Genomic DNA, 15,758 nt, shown 5'->3' with positions numbered 1-15,758 from the left:
TGGTTCATATACACAATGCAATACTCCTCAGTTATAAAAAGAATGCAGTCTTGTCCTCTGCCGGCAACATGAATGAACTACAGGAAGTGAAGTAAGCAAAGTACAGAATGACAATACCACATGATCTCACTCATTGGCTGAGTTTAAACAGAGGTGAGATCATATTAGTTAAAAGTATGATGGCAGCACCAGCGCCACGGCTCAATAGGCTAATCCTCTGCCTTGCAGCGCCAGCACACCGGGTTCTAGTCCCGGTCAGGGCACCGGATTCTGTCCTGGTTGCCCCTCTTCCAGGCCAGCTCTCTGCTGTGGCTCGGGAGTGCAGTGGAGGATGGCCCAAGTACTTGGGCCCTGCACACCATGGGAGACCAGGATAGGTACCTGGCTCCTGCCTTCGGATCAGCGCGGTGTGCAGGCCACAGTGCGCCAGCCGCGGCGGCCATTGGAGGGTGAACCAACGGCAAAGGAAGACCTTTCTCTCTGTCTCTCTCTCTTTCTCACTGTCCACTCTGCCTGTAAAAAAAAAAATAATAAGTATGATGGCAGAGGCTGGACAGGGAAATAGGGAGGGAGAACTGACTAACAGGCACTAAGTTAAAGTAGGTAAGAGTAAGAAGTAGCATTCTACTGTACGATAGGGTGACCATAATGTTAATTAGTAGTATGTACTTCTCTATTTAAAAGATTGTAATACAGGTGTTCAGATGTTTTCACATAAGAAATGTTAAATGTTTCAGGTGCTAGGAATGTTTACCCTGAATGGACATCATACAATGTACACATGTATTGAAATATCACACGGTATCCTGCAAATATGTACAACTTTTTTCTCCAGCAAAAACTGTTCAATGCACATTTTCTCTAAAAGTTTTGAATACCACCTCATGTGAGGATTTTCTAAAGTTTCATAACAGCAGCAATATAAATATACATAATAAACAAAAATATGAAAAAATGTGCCAGGAAGCAAGAAGAACATGTGTAAGCTCACAAGTGAGCTGGAATAAGCATGATATATCTGAGGAAGTATAAGAAATGTAGCTTGGTTGAAGCACAGAGCATAATTCAGCAAGTCAAGATAGAGGTGGAGATGGAAGCAGAAGCCAGACAAGGGTAAATCCTGAAAACAATATTAACAGTTTATAATTGATGCTGAAGCTAATTGGGAGAACAGTGCAGTGATATGACCCTGTTTCACTTTAGAAAGATCAGGAAGAAGACATGTGTGGGTAAAATTAAAAACTAACAAATAAGGGAGAGTAGTAAAAGCTCAAAAGTCAGTGATGTTGAGAAAATTATAAAACCCCAAAGGTTTAGCAATTAGGAACTCAGGAATTCTGAAAGACCAGTTTCAGTGTGCCACAGGGGCAGAAGCCAGTCAGCAAAGAGTTTCAGAAGACAAGGGTAACTGATGTCCCATCATTTTTTACAAGAAAGGAAATCAAAGAGGAAAAATGGATTTAAAAATTGTAAAAGAAGAAACAGGATCTAAAAAAAGTTTACTTTTGTTCATAAAATATATAGACATGAAAACTATCATAAGAATGGAAGGAATCCTGGGGCCGGCACTGTGGCACAGCAGGTTAATGCTCTGGCCTGAAGCACCGGCATCCCATATGGGCGCTGGTTCGAGACCTGGCCACTCCACTTCCAATCCAGCTCTCTGCTATGGCCTGGGATAGCAGAGGAAGGTGGCCCAAGTCCTTGGGCCCCTGCACTCGCGTGGGAGACCTGGAGGAAGCTCCTGGCTCCTGGCTTTGGATGGGCACAGTTCTGGCCATTGTGGCTAATTGGGGAGTGAACCATCAGATGGAAGACCTCTTTCTCTCTGTATAACTCTTTCAAATAAATAAATCAATCTTAAAAAAAAAAATCTAAAAAGGGATTGGAAGTGTGAAAAGGACACTATGAGAAAGAGTGACTTGATCAGCCCTTGTCCTGACTGTTGATGTACAATTTAATACTTTATCCCTTTTAGTACTTTTTTTTGGTTCTAGTTAATACTATTGGTTGAACTCTGTAATCAACACACATTTATTATTAGGTGTTGAAACTTAACTGAAAAGTGATCCCTGTTAAATATAAGAGTGGGAATAAGAGAGGGAGGAGATGTACAATTTGGGACATGCTCAATCAGACTTGCCCCAAATGGTGGAGTTAGAAATGTGCCAGGGGATTCCAATACAATCCAATCAAGATTGCATGTACCAATGCCATCTCACTAGTCCCGGTGATCAATTTCTGTTCACAACTGATCACACTGAAAGGTCTAAGAGTCAAAGGGATCACATAAACAAGACTAGTGTCTGAATACTAACTGATAGAATAAAAAAGGGAGAGAACGATCCAACATGGGAAGTGGGATACACAGCAGACCACAGCAGACTCATAGAATGGCAGATGTCCTAAACAGCACTCTGGCCTCAGAATCAGTCCTTAAGGCACTTGGATCTGGCTGAAGAGCCCATGAGAGTATTTTAGGCATGGAAAGCCAAGAAACTCTGGCAAAAAAAAAAAAAAAAAAACCTAAATGAAAGGTCTCTGTGAGTGAGATCCCAATAGAAAGAACTGGCCATCAAAGAAGGAGGTACCTTTCTCTGAAGGGAGGAGAGAACCTCCACTTTGACTATGACCTTGTCTAAATAAGATCGAAGTCAGTGAACTCAAGAGGCTTCCATAGACTTGGCAACTCATGACAAGAGCCTAGGGAGATTTCTGACGCCATAAACAAGAGTGTCAAATTGTTAAGTCAACAACAGGAGTCACTGTGTACTTACTCCTCATTTGGGATCTCTGTCCTTAATGTGTTGTCCAATGTGAATTAATGTTATAACTAGTACTCAAACAGTATTTTTTTTTTTACAGGCAGAGTGGACAGTGAGAGAGAGAGACAGAGAGAAAGGTCTTCCTTTTTGCCGTTGGTTCACCCTCCAATGGCCGCCGCGGCCGGTGCGCTGCGGCCGGCGCACCGCGCTGATCCGATGGCAGGAGCCAGGAGCCAGGTGCTTTTCCTGGTCTCCCATGGGGTGCAGGGCCCAAGCACCTGGGCCATCCTCCACTGCACTCCCTGGCCACAGCAGAGGGCTGGCCTGGAAGAGGGGCAACTGGGACAGAATCCGGCGCCCCGACTGGGACTAGAACCCGGTGTGCCGGCGCCGCAAGGTGGAGGATTAGCCTAGTGAGCCGCGGCGCCGGCTTCAAACAGTATTTTACACTTTATGTTCTGTGTGGGTGCAAACTGATGAAATTTTTACTTAATATATACTAAATCGATCTTCTGTAATTGAAAATGAATCGATGTGAATGGAATGGGAGAGGGAGCGGGAGATGGGAGGGGTGCAGGTGGGAGGGAAGTTATGGGGGGGGGAAGCCATTTTAATCCAAAAGCTGTACTTTGGAAAATTATATTTACTAAATAAAAGTTTAAAAAAAAAGAGAGAGATTGGGAGTGCAAAGAAAGTGGAAGAAACACTAGATGGAGTGAGGAAGGAATGGCATCAATATGGAATAAGAACCTGTGGGAAATTTCCCTAAATACCTTAACCTAAGCAGGAAAAGCTCTACCATGATTACACATGCTCATTTCAGAGAAATTAAATAAAGATATTCTTCATAAACTCATACTTTAAAAGAATCTGGTAAATCCATCATGTGTGAGATTTGTTTAACTTCAAACCCCAGTATTATGGAAGTCTGAAGAACTTGCTAAGAGCTATCTGTTTTAAAAGAATGTACTTTCAGGGGCCAGCATTGTGACACAATAGATTATGCTCCTGCCTGCAATGCCCACATCCAATGTGGGTGACAGCTCGAATCCTGGCTGCACCAGATCCAGCTTCTTGCTAACATACCTGGGAAAGCAGCGAAAGATGGACCAAGTGCTTGGGCCTATCAAGATGCAGATGGAGTTCCAGGCTCCTGGTGTTGGCTTGGCCTAGCCCTGAACATTGTGGCCAGTTGGGGAGTATACCAGTGGATGGAAGATTCTCTCTATTTCTCCCTCTCTCTGTGTGTGTAACTGTGCCTTTCAAATACATAAATATTTTTAAATGTACTTTCAGCTAGGAATAGCTAATGTCCTGATAAAAGAAAAGAAAAAAAAACTACATAAGAGGCATTGTAGTCTTTTTTTAAATTTTTTTTTAATTTTTTAATTTTTTGACAGGCAGAGTGGACAGTGAGAGAGAGAGAACAGAGAGAAAGGTCTTCCTTTGCTATTGGTTCACCCTCCAATGGCTGCTGCGGCCAGCGCGCTGCGGCCAGTGCACTGCGCTGATCCGATGGCAGGAGCCAAATACTTATCCTGGTCTCCCATGGGGTGCAGGGCCCAAGCACTTGGCCCATCCTCCACTGCACTCCCGAGCCACAGCAGAGGGCTGGCCTGGAAGAGGGGCAACCAGGACAGAAGCTGGTGCCCTGACCGGGACTAGAACCCAAGTGCCGGCGCCGCAAGGCAGAGGATTAGCCTAGTAAGCCGCAGCGCCGGGCATTGTAGTCTTTTAAGTTGATGAAAAAAATGCTTTAATGTGGACTCCCATCCAAGAGTGGATTTTTTTTTTTGACAGGCAGAGTGGACAGTGAGAGAGAGAGACAGAGAGAAAGGTCTTCCTTTGCCGTTGGTTCACCCTCCAATGGCCGCCGCAGCTGGCGCGCTGCGGCCAGCGCACCGCGCTGATCCGAAGGCAGGAACCAGGAGCCAGGTGCTTTTCCTGGTCTCCCATGGGGTGCAGGGCCCAAGCACTTGGGCCATCCTCCACTGCACTCCCTGGCCACAGCAGAGAGCTGGCCTGGAAGAGGGGCAACCAGCACAGAATCCGGCGCCCCAACCGGGACTAGAACCCGGTGTGCCGGCGCCACAAGGCAGAGGATTAGCCTAGTGAGCCGCGGCACCGGCCTCCAAGAGTGGATTTTTAGGTTTACATCATGGCTCATGATCTATTAGGTTTAGCTAGACAATAAGGTGTCCTTGTTGGTCTCCCTTTCCTTGTGAACTACAAAACATGCCTCATGCCACGAATAAGAGAGCTGGCCTAATTCATAGGTAGAAATCCTGACAACGTGTCCTGGCTGTAAGAGTCAAGTGTTCTTTTTTTTTTTTTTTAAGAATTTATTTATTTTAGCTCAAAGGCAGAGTGACAGAGAGGTAGAGCCACAGAGGGAGAGAGAGAGGGAGGGAGAGAGGGAGAGAGGGAGGGAGGGAGAGGTTGGTCCTCCTTCCACTGGTTCACTCCCCAGATGGCCGCAATGGCTGGAGCTCCACTGATCAGAAGCCAGGAGCCAGGAGCTTCTTCCAGGTATCCTACACAGGTGCAGGGGCCCAGGCACCTGGGCCATCTTCCACTGCTTTCCCAGGCCATAGCAGGGAGCTGGATTGTAAGTGGAGTAGCTGGGACTCAAACCGGCATCCATATGGAATGCCAGCACTACAGGCGGTGGCTTTACCTGCTATGCCACAGTGCTGGCCACCCAAGTGTTCTTGATTTATAATAGTGTTTACCCTTCCACACAGCAAGCAGTCAGCAAGTGAAAAGACACAGTGTGTGGGCGGAAAACTACCCACCACTATTTTGGAGGCACAGAATTTCCACAACCATATACTGGTTGAAGCACAGCATACAAACATCAGATGACTTGTTGGACATTTGGGAGGAGTTTAGAAAATATAAATTAACCACCACAATTTGATTTCACTTGTACTTCTCTCTTTTTTCCCACCTCAACCATCAAGATGCATGGTGAATCTGAGGACATATAAATCTTAGCAATAAAGGAGACAAAATTTGACTGAGTTATAAGGACTCTAGTGGACAAATATGACAAAAATGAACAAAGTTACTAACGTCATAATTCACTATATCTAAAATATAATTTATGGGAATACATTCCCCAGTTTGAGGCATGCTAAAAATGGGAACTGTATGTTAAAGCCAAAGAAACACGGTATCTTAGAAGTTGAGGAAATTCAACCTAAGATGGTGTTAATGTTCTTTGTAATAAAGGGGACTATGCTTTCAGATGAAAAGGGAATGACCTGAGCAAATACTGAGGGTGTAAAGAGCAAGAAATGTTCAGAAAAGCCATCGATGGTGATGAACATAAAGTCTGTTTATGGAAGAACATAAAGTCTGTTTTTCAACTCGAAGCTGCTCTCTTAATTTTGAGATACTATCTTCTCAGGTGTGCTATCTAAACATTTGGGGCTGTCAGTAATTCTCCCTTTTCCCTCTCCCCAGCACCTGAGCAATCATTATCAATTGTAAGTCCTACACATTTTTCACTGTATTCTCTATTGTACTCCCCCTCTGCAATTTATTAAGACTCATCATTCTGGGCTTAAAGTTTTGGTATAGCCTCTTGTGGTAGAAAGCCAAATTCTAGTGAAGTGATTGGTCATTCAATATGACAATAACACAAATTCTAATTGAAAAAGTCACCATTTACTACACTGGAATTCCTCCCAGATGACAGAATTCCACAAGTTTTTTAATAAAGTGAAGCCTTATTTGTCTGAAGAAGCCAGTGAAGTTACTCACAAGCTTGTGATGGTGTTGCTGTCCAATCACCAGTATTGTTTTCACCAAATCTGTGGCCTCCACATGAGCACTTTCAGAGTCGGTATCCACATACCCAAACCAATGTACAAGCACATGGCAAAGACGAGAAAATTTAGTAGGGAATGCTCATGTCTGTGTACACTGAACCACAAGAATTTCCAACAGCAGCATTGCATAGGAAAGGAATGTGAACAGTTTCTCTAACGAGAGCCAAGCCTTAAAAGAAAAAAAAAGCAACTATTCACCATGATGAAAAACTTCAAAATATAGTTAATGGTGGTGAAAGTTATCTAGCTCATATGACCTACCTCCACAGCTGCCTATAATCTGTATCTGTGACACCCTTTTTCATATGTTGAATTTTCTTTTAAATTTTTAGGGTTCTTTTTTTCCTACTATTTTAAATTGTCAGCACTATTTTTTTTTACAATTCATTATGTTAAATATTCCATTTTTGTATCATTTTCAACACTGAGGGTAAAAACTATATATAAAGACTTTCAGGAAGCTCTAATTCATTTTATGTCATTTTTGCAAATGTGACTGTGTAATAGTGCACTATTACTTGATTGTGCAGTAGGCATTGTGGATGCACATAAAAATGTTAAAACTTCCTCAGTAAATCAAGAGGTGTCCTTTTTGTACTACTTCATCTGTGGAACATTAAAATTATCAAATTTTGGCTCTTTGAGATACTGCTTAGGCAGTGGTGATCCATAATGGTTTTTGATCCATCCCTCAAGACCCTTCATTGTACTTCAGATAACCACAGTTATAAAGTTGGGTGCATACAATTACCAAGAACAGTGATAGGCATTCATGTATTTCATGTAGACCTACTTCATTATGCATACAATTGGCTGTCACACCTGTGAACCTGTTATTAGTACATCTGTGCTTATATTTGCAAAAATATGTATGGTTAATATTGCATACCTTGGCCGGCGCCGCGGCTCACTAGGTTAATCCTCCGCCTGCGGCACAGGCACCCTGGGTTCTAGTCCTGGTTGCTCCTCTTCCAGTCCAGCTCTCTGCTGTGGCCCAGGAAGGCAGTGGATGGCCCAGGTGCTTGGTCCCTGCACCCACATGGGAGACCAGGAAGAAGCACCTGGCTCCTGGCTTTGGATCGGCACAGTGCACCAGCCGTAGTGGCCATTTGGGGGGTGAACCAACGGAAGGAAGACCTCTCTCTCTCTCTCTCTCACTGTCTAACTCTTCCTGTCAAAAAAAAATATTGCATATCTTATTGTGTGAAGTGACTCATAAAGTATTCTATCATATTTAATGTTTCTCACATAAATCTGTTTAATAAATTTAAATAAATATCCTTTAGATAATTTTAATTATCTTTTCCAAAGCATTACTTTTGGGATTTCAATTTGGGCAGTCTTTAGATTTTAAGGATTGAGATTTCAACATTCAGGATTATGGCATCCATGATTGTGTCTTTCAGGATTATGGCCCAAACTCTCATTCCTGACTCATGATATTCACCCTTGTATAAGTGTCCACCCACATAGAAATCAACGTGACCATTGTTCCTTGTGACCATTGAACATGGCAGAAGTGATAGCGTGTCGTTCTCAAGGTCAAGTTATAAGATTGTAAATTCTGCTCCCTCCCCATACCCCCAAACCATCAGTCATTCTGGTGAACTCATGGGGAAGTTTGCTACTGGCAACCCTGTAGGGAGGCCCTTGTGGCAAGCCAACAGGAACAAAAGCCTCTTGGCAATATCCATAAGTGTGAGACTAGAAGTGGCTCCCACATTCCTTGTCAGGCTTTAGTTGACTGAAGCCTCAGCTGACAACTGATTACAAACTCATGAGAACCTAAGCTAGGCTTCCAAACTAAACTGCTGCTGAATTCCTGAACCACAGCAACCACAAGATGAGTGCCTCTGGCTTTAAGTTTTAGTTTTGGGATAATTTGTTACAAAGCAATGGAAAACTTAATTCTCTTCTTAAATTGACTTACTATTATATACTTCCACAGCCCTGGTATTTCCTTATAAAATGTATCACATTTGTGATTGTTTTCTTAATGATCATCTTCCAACTTTAACTCTACATAGAGGGTGTGTGATCTTAGAAAAATTTTCTTACCCTTTGTTTTCATCAGTAATACAAAAGTTGACATAAAATTTAAGTGCATGTAAAATATCTGAAATAATGCTAAACACTAGGTACATATTCAATGGTAGAAAGTTTTGTTTTCCTCATGATTATCCTCATCTTTAGAGAAGCACAATCAACCTTTGTTGAATGGTTTGGATGATTACCTCTACCTAATGCACACTATAACCCTGCCAATTACATTTTCATACCACTGGGAAAATAATCTTAGTAAAGTACAAATATTATCATTCTTTTGCTTCATACCCACTAGTGATTCACACCACTAGTAATTCAAACCTCATATCTGTTACTTAACCTTTTTAGTATAATTATATTTAATTAACAATTATTTTCTTTCTTCCACCTAGAATCTATTTAACAGAAAAACAATCACATGATTGGTGTCAAAGAAAAGAAAGAAAAATATAATCAGTGTTCAATAATTAGAAGAAAAAGTAGTTGTCTTACGTTTCCTAAAATGAATTTTCTGCTCTATTAAAATGGTAGCCATTAAACATATATGGTATTTTCATAAAATTACTAAAAATATTTTAAATAAAATTTAGTTGCTCAGTTATTTTAAGTGCTCAATATTTTAGTGACTACCAGGACTATAGATCATTGTAGAATTAAAGATCCTTTCTATCATTACAGAAAGCTCAATTGGACAGACCTGGTCTACTGTAAATACTGATCTGAAATTCTTCCATGTGGAAGTTTTTACCAAGGTTTCGCTCTCCTCTGATTGTAACTTAGCATTTGAACTATTCATAAGTTGTTCATAATTGTGAAGTATAACATACATATTACATGTGCCTTTTAAAGAGTATCTGAAAGCAATACAATCATATAGCTCTGTAACACAGCATTTTTGAAACCTCGGGAATAGTCTGAATATACTTCACTAATCATATTTCCCTTCCTTCACCTCAGAGATAAACACTATTTTATGTTAATTATTCTCATCTCCTTTATAATTTTATTTCCTATGTGTACAGCTCCAAAGTATTGTATTGTTTTGTACGTATTTCTGAACTATTATATATATATATATATATTTATTGCTGTGAATTTCTCTTTTCCTTTAAATAAGAATCAAGCATGATTATGAAGTCTATAGTTCATTATTTTTTAAAGATTTACTTATTTTATTTGAAAGGCAGAGTTACACAGAGAGAGAGAGAGAGACAAACAGAGATATCTTCTATCCATTGGTTCCTTCAAATGGCCACAACAGCCAAGGCTAGGCCTGGCCAAAGCCAGCATCCCAGAACTCCATCTAGGTCTCCCACGAAGGGTGCCGGGGGGTGACCCAAGCATTTGCGCCATCTTCTACTGTTTTCTCATGTGCATTAGCAGGGACCTGGATTGAAAGTGGAGCAACCAGGACATGAACCAGCATTCAAATGGAATGTTGGCAGTGGCTTAACCTGGTGTGTCCCAATGCCTACCACTTACTCTGGTTTTAATATGCAATTCACTGATTTAATGCAACTGAACTAATTCATGTACTGTTTTGTTTTCCGATAAAGACCAGTTCTTGATTTTGATGGTTTCTGTTCAATTTATCATCTTGGTCTACTTAATTTCTCTAAGCTCCTAGTCACTTATTATTTATATAAGAAAATATTTTTCTGCAGTTTTTTGCTCTCTTTTTCTCATGTCTTTTGATAAGTAGAAATTTTTTACCTTTAATTTAATAAAGCTTACAGGCATTTTTATTATCTGTGCTTTGGGATCTCATTTAGGAGTCATTCTCTATTCTCCAGATTATATAAATAATCTTATATCTTTTTAAACATAAATATTTAAAATTTGTTTGATTTTTTGGGGACCATACATTATGAATTCAGGCCAGAAACAGCTTCAAATTTGAGTTCCTGTCAAGAAATTTTTAAGATCTTTACATTCTCCTTTGTTCAGATTCCAGCCCTGACAGGATACAGGGAGTTTCACAGGCTGTCTTGAGATGATCTCGCACCATGCTCACATTTCTCATTTAGCTCTCCTTCTCTGCTCTTGTGGCTCTTAAAATGCAAACTACAAACCAACAGACATTAATGCTTATCTCAAGGCAGATGCAATATTCAGGATTCAGGGGCTGGAGTTGTGGCATAGCGGGTAAAGCATGTGCCACCTGTGAGACTGAGCATCCCATATGAGCACTGGTTTGAGTCTGGGCCCAAGTCCACACTTTGTGGCCATTTGGGGAGTGAAAGAGCAGATGGAAGATATCTCTGTCTTTCCCCTTCTCTGTAAATCTCTATTTCAATTAAATAAATAAATGTTTTTAAAAATTCAGGATTCAAGAAATCGTTTTGTTGTTAGTCTAAAAACAATTGCTTTACTTTACATAAGCTCAGTTGTGCATTTTTAAAAGTTATATTTTAGCTAGAACTCAGATATATTGTTCCTGGAAATATCTCTGTAAATATATAAACTTTTACATCATCCTGATGAAATCTGCTATTAAATTAGTTGTAGGGTGGTGGTCCTAAGTTCACGGAAGACTATTTTTTTGCCTGACAGACTAACAGAATAGCCATTTACTGACAAGGTGAAAATTAATGGATGAGTAATTCTCCTTTTCAGGGGGTAAGTGCAGAATCAGGAGTTGATACAGCATAAGCTAAAACATCTCATATTTTGATGAAGGCTTCAGAATTTATTAATGAAAATACTATACATACATATTCCAAATTAAAGTTATCTTTTCAAAGTAATCATCTTGGGAAAATCTTTCCTTTATTCTAGTAAATCTGGCATTTCAAAAAAGTTTGGGGAATTTCTTTTTAGAAAATCTATCTAAGTCTGTATAATAGTTTTGTGAATACCCTCTGGAGCAGTAAATCTTTTTGAGGGGAGATTTGATTTTTGGAAACCACCCAAAATTATTTAGTACTGTGTCTGTTGAAATGGCAGTTTCTCAAACTATGGAATTACTATTTAGAGTCTAAAATGAATTTGACCATAATTTAATGACTGAAATACTGTGGTGATGTCTATACTGGCTTGTGGACATTTCAGCACATATGATCAATATATACTTACTGATGATAAGCTACCTTACACCATGATCCGTGACCACGGCCAGAATGAGTCAAAATTATACACCACCAATATGAATGAGTAATAGCGGGGAGGCAGAATGATTCCATGCACTTTCTAATAGATCTTGCCCCTTTGTTTATCCACATCAGCTCAATCCAGCCCTACTGAGGATAGTCCTTGTCAGTGGTGCTGACTTTGAATGACAAAGTCTTCACATAACCTTCAAGCAAAGCTTCAGTCCAAGCCTATCACAGGCAGCCCAGGGAATCTCCCAGTAGCAATAAATGTCTCATATTCATTTTTCACCAGATAACAGTGTGACTCTTGGTCCTGAAAGAAAATCACACACAGCTATATTACATTTTAAATGCTTCTGATTCCCTTCCTCACTGAATTCTCTTTAAGAAAAAGATCAGGCATTCTTTTTTTCATTTATTTTTCCATTTATGTCTTTTTTGTTTCCTTTTCAGTTCAAACTTCCTAGGTAATTGCATTGTAAATAATCTTAAGTTGTTCTCACTTTAACATCATTTTCATGAATTTCTGCGTCTATAACAAATACATTTGTTATTATCTTTGTCACAGTGTTAATAATCTTCTATCACCTTATCATTAAAGTATGATTCTAGCTACTACAATAAAATATTTATATTCCTCTATTTCTATAACATGTATCCATAGGAAAAATTACAGATTTTTTCATGACAAATTTCTAAGATGAAAACAGTTAAGGAATATGATGTTTGACTTTCTGTAAGACATAAATTATGTGTGTGGTGATAAATGAGTGAATGTTTTAGGTGTAACCAAGTTGTGTCCTATGTTTTTCCATGAAAAGTCATAGTGGTTCTGAGCTAAAGTAAGAAATATCAAATTACACATTCCAAAATGATCATACGGTAAACACAACCTCTGTGGTAAACTGGGCGGACAGAGGGATCTCTGACATACCACTGTGCTTTAGAATTCATATGCACAAGAAAAGGTTCTGGCCTCTTAAGTGCTGATGCCAAAGAATTAAATATATCAGGTTCAAGGAAGCTGACTAATCCACTGACCTACATGGGAAAAAATAAAAAGTTTTGGGAAGAAAAGAAGATCTCATAAAGGCAAACGTGTGCAGTCTTCCTTTGACTTACGACATATCTCAGCAAGGTAAGAAGCAACTAGTGGGATGTATGAGGGGACAAGTGATTTCAGATGATTTCATAAGTGTCATAATGTGTCTTTTTGCTTAATTTATATACAAATAAGTGACATGGATCAAATCTGCCTCTTTTATCACCTGATGGATATGAAAAAATATTTGCTAGAATAATTTAAAACACAACTGTTTTTCAAAATTTTGCATGTAAAAATCCAAAAAAAATTGAAAAAACTGAGAATGTACAGGTAATTCAATATTCTGAGAGACAGACAGAAATTTTTATTCCTGTGTACACAAATAGCAACAAATTCCTATCGTACTTTGCACCATGTAAAAATAATTTTGATTCTCTTCATTTTAATAAACATTGATTAAATAATGTATCATGAGGAAAACAGAAGCTAAACCTGATTTTGAAACATTATTCAATGATTGTTATAGAAAAATGAAAAACAATGGTAAAGCATGAAAAGAAATACTTATTATATTCAATGTAGCTTCAAAATAAGAATATAAAAAATTTACTGAAATTATTAAAATATTCATATATATATATGGACAAGGACTAAAAGGTCACAATATATGAGTTTACAGCACATTATATATGCACTTATTCTTTGACCCAGAAACCTTAATTTTAGAAATGTATCCCAAAGACACACACACAGAAAAGCTAACTGGTAGGTATACAAAGATATTCATGGTGGTATTATAATAACAGAAAATCAGAAATAAACCAAATGTTCAAAAATGGAGAATGTGTTCAATAAATTGAGACATTCACAAATTAGAAGCCTGTATAGTTGTAGGAAAGACAGGAGCTGATTCTCTATACTGTTAAAGAGAGATCCCCAAAATATACCAGTAAGTGAAATACCAAGGTGTGGAAATGTTTATAGTTTAAAAATGGTAAAAATATGAATATATTTCACTTATTTTTAAAAAAATCACTTAAATTAGAACTAAAATTAGCAAAACTGTTAACTGCCATGATTTTCATGGTAAACATTTCTCAGAGATGCACCTGTAAACATTTTGGTCCAGGGGTGGTGCTATTTAGTGGGGTATACAGGAAGGTCATCAGGTGAGTAGGGCATGCTCTCAGGAGGTAGTGCTCATGAGAGACTGTAATAAAAGCTTGGATTTGGGCTCAAACACTCTCTCTGCTCCCTGGCGTACCACAAGGCCCTTCTTCTGTGCACATGCTCTACCACCTGCCTTAGGCTCTTCGCCAAAGCCAAAGCCTTTGCTATGCTATGTGGTCCTGAACCTCCAAAACTATGACCCAAATACAACTTTTCTCTTTATAAAGTTAGTTGCCTCACGGATTCCACCGAAGTAATGACAAGCTGACTAATCCACTGACCTTTGGGGGAAGAAATAAAACAGCTCTAGGAAGAAAAGATGATCTCATAAAGGCAAACATGCAGTTATAAAAACTAGCATTATTGTAACAATAGTTTGTAACTCCACCTATCATTTTCTAGATAATTTAAAAGACTAACATATTTTTAAAACAATAATTAAGGCTAAAAGCTGGCATTGTTTTAAGTGGTTTATAATTGTACATTTTCTATATGAGATGAGGGCATTTAAAAATATTAGTTTATAGTCTACAGCATTCAATTTTAAAATAAAGTGATCTTGTAATGCCAAAAACTTAAAGGGTGTGGATGGAGTTGTAAAGGAACAGAGTTATATGATATTGATGTTAACTTAGTATACATTCAAATAAGATGTTATAGCTTTAGGATGTTAAATGTAAGCCCCAAGGTAGGCACTAAGAAAGTAGCTACTGAATATACACAAATGGAAATGATAAAGGGACTTAAATATTTAACTACAAAAGAAAAACTGAACACAAAGAAGACATCAATGCAGGAAACAGTAACATAAAACTAAAAATCATGGGCCAACACTATGGTATAGCAGATTAAGCTAGTACCTGTGATACCAGCATCCCATACGGGTACTGGTTCATGTCTGGGCTGCCTCCACTTCCAATCCAACTCCCTGCTAAGGTGCCCTGGGAAAGCAGTGCAGGATGTTCCAAGTGCTTGGGCCCCTGCACCCATGTGGGAGACAGCAAAAGAAGCACCTGGCTCCTGGCTTTGGCCCAGCCTGGCCTGGTCCAGCCCCAGCTACTGCAACCATTTGGGGAGTGAACCAGAGGAAGGAAGATCTCTCATTCTGTTTCTGTCTCTGTCTCTCTGTGTGTGTATGTGTATGTGTATGTGTGTGTGTGTGTGTGTGTGTAAATTTGCCTTTCAAATAAATAAATGTTTAAAAAATAGAAATCATAAGAGAGGGAGGAGATGTACAATACGGCACAAGTTCCCTTGGACTTACCCTAGGGTAAAGCTAAAAACTTGCCATGGAGCTCCAAATCTCATTAAGTTGGCAGATAGAAAGGCCATCTTACTAGTTAAAGTGATCAGTTTAAGTTCATAATTGATCATAAAGATAGGGTTAAGTCTCAAAGAGATCACATACACAAGATTAGTGTCTGCTAATAATAATTAATAGAATTAAAAAGGAGAGAATGAACTAACATGGGAAGCAGGACACACAGCAGACTCATAGAATGACAACACTCTGGTCTCAGAATCAGCCCTTCAGGCATCCGGAACTGGCTAAAAAGCCCATGAGAGCATTTCAGGCATGGAAAGCCAAGACACTGTGGCAAACAATGACCTAAATGAAAAATCTCTGTGAGATCCTCATGGAAAGAAGGAGCTATCAAAGAAGGAGGTACTTTTCTCTGAAGGGAGGAGAGAACTTCCACTTTGCTTATGGTCCTGTCTAAATACCGATGGAGTTTGTGGACTCAAGAGGCTTCCATAACCTTGGCAACTCATGACAAGAGCCTCGGGCGCTTAATGACGTCAT

The sequence above is a fragment of the Oryctolagus cuniculus genome, chromosome 13, assembly GCF_051225735.1.
Source record: "Oryctolagus cuniculus isolate XC-2025 breed Fujian yellow rabbit chromosome 13, ASM5122573v1, whole genome shotgun sequence".
Classification (NCBI taxonomy): Eukaryota; Metazoa; Chordata; class Mammalia; order Lagomorpha; family Leporidae; genus Oryctolagus; species Oryctolagus cuniculus.
Note: the sequence above shows the minus strand (reverse complement) of the source record.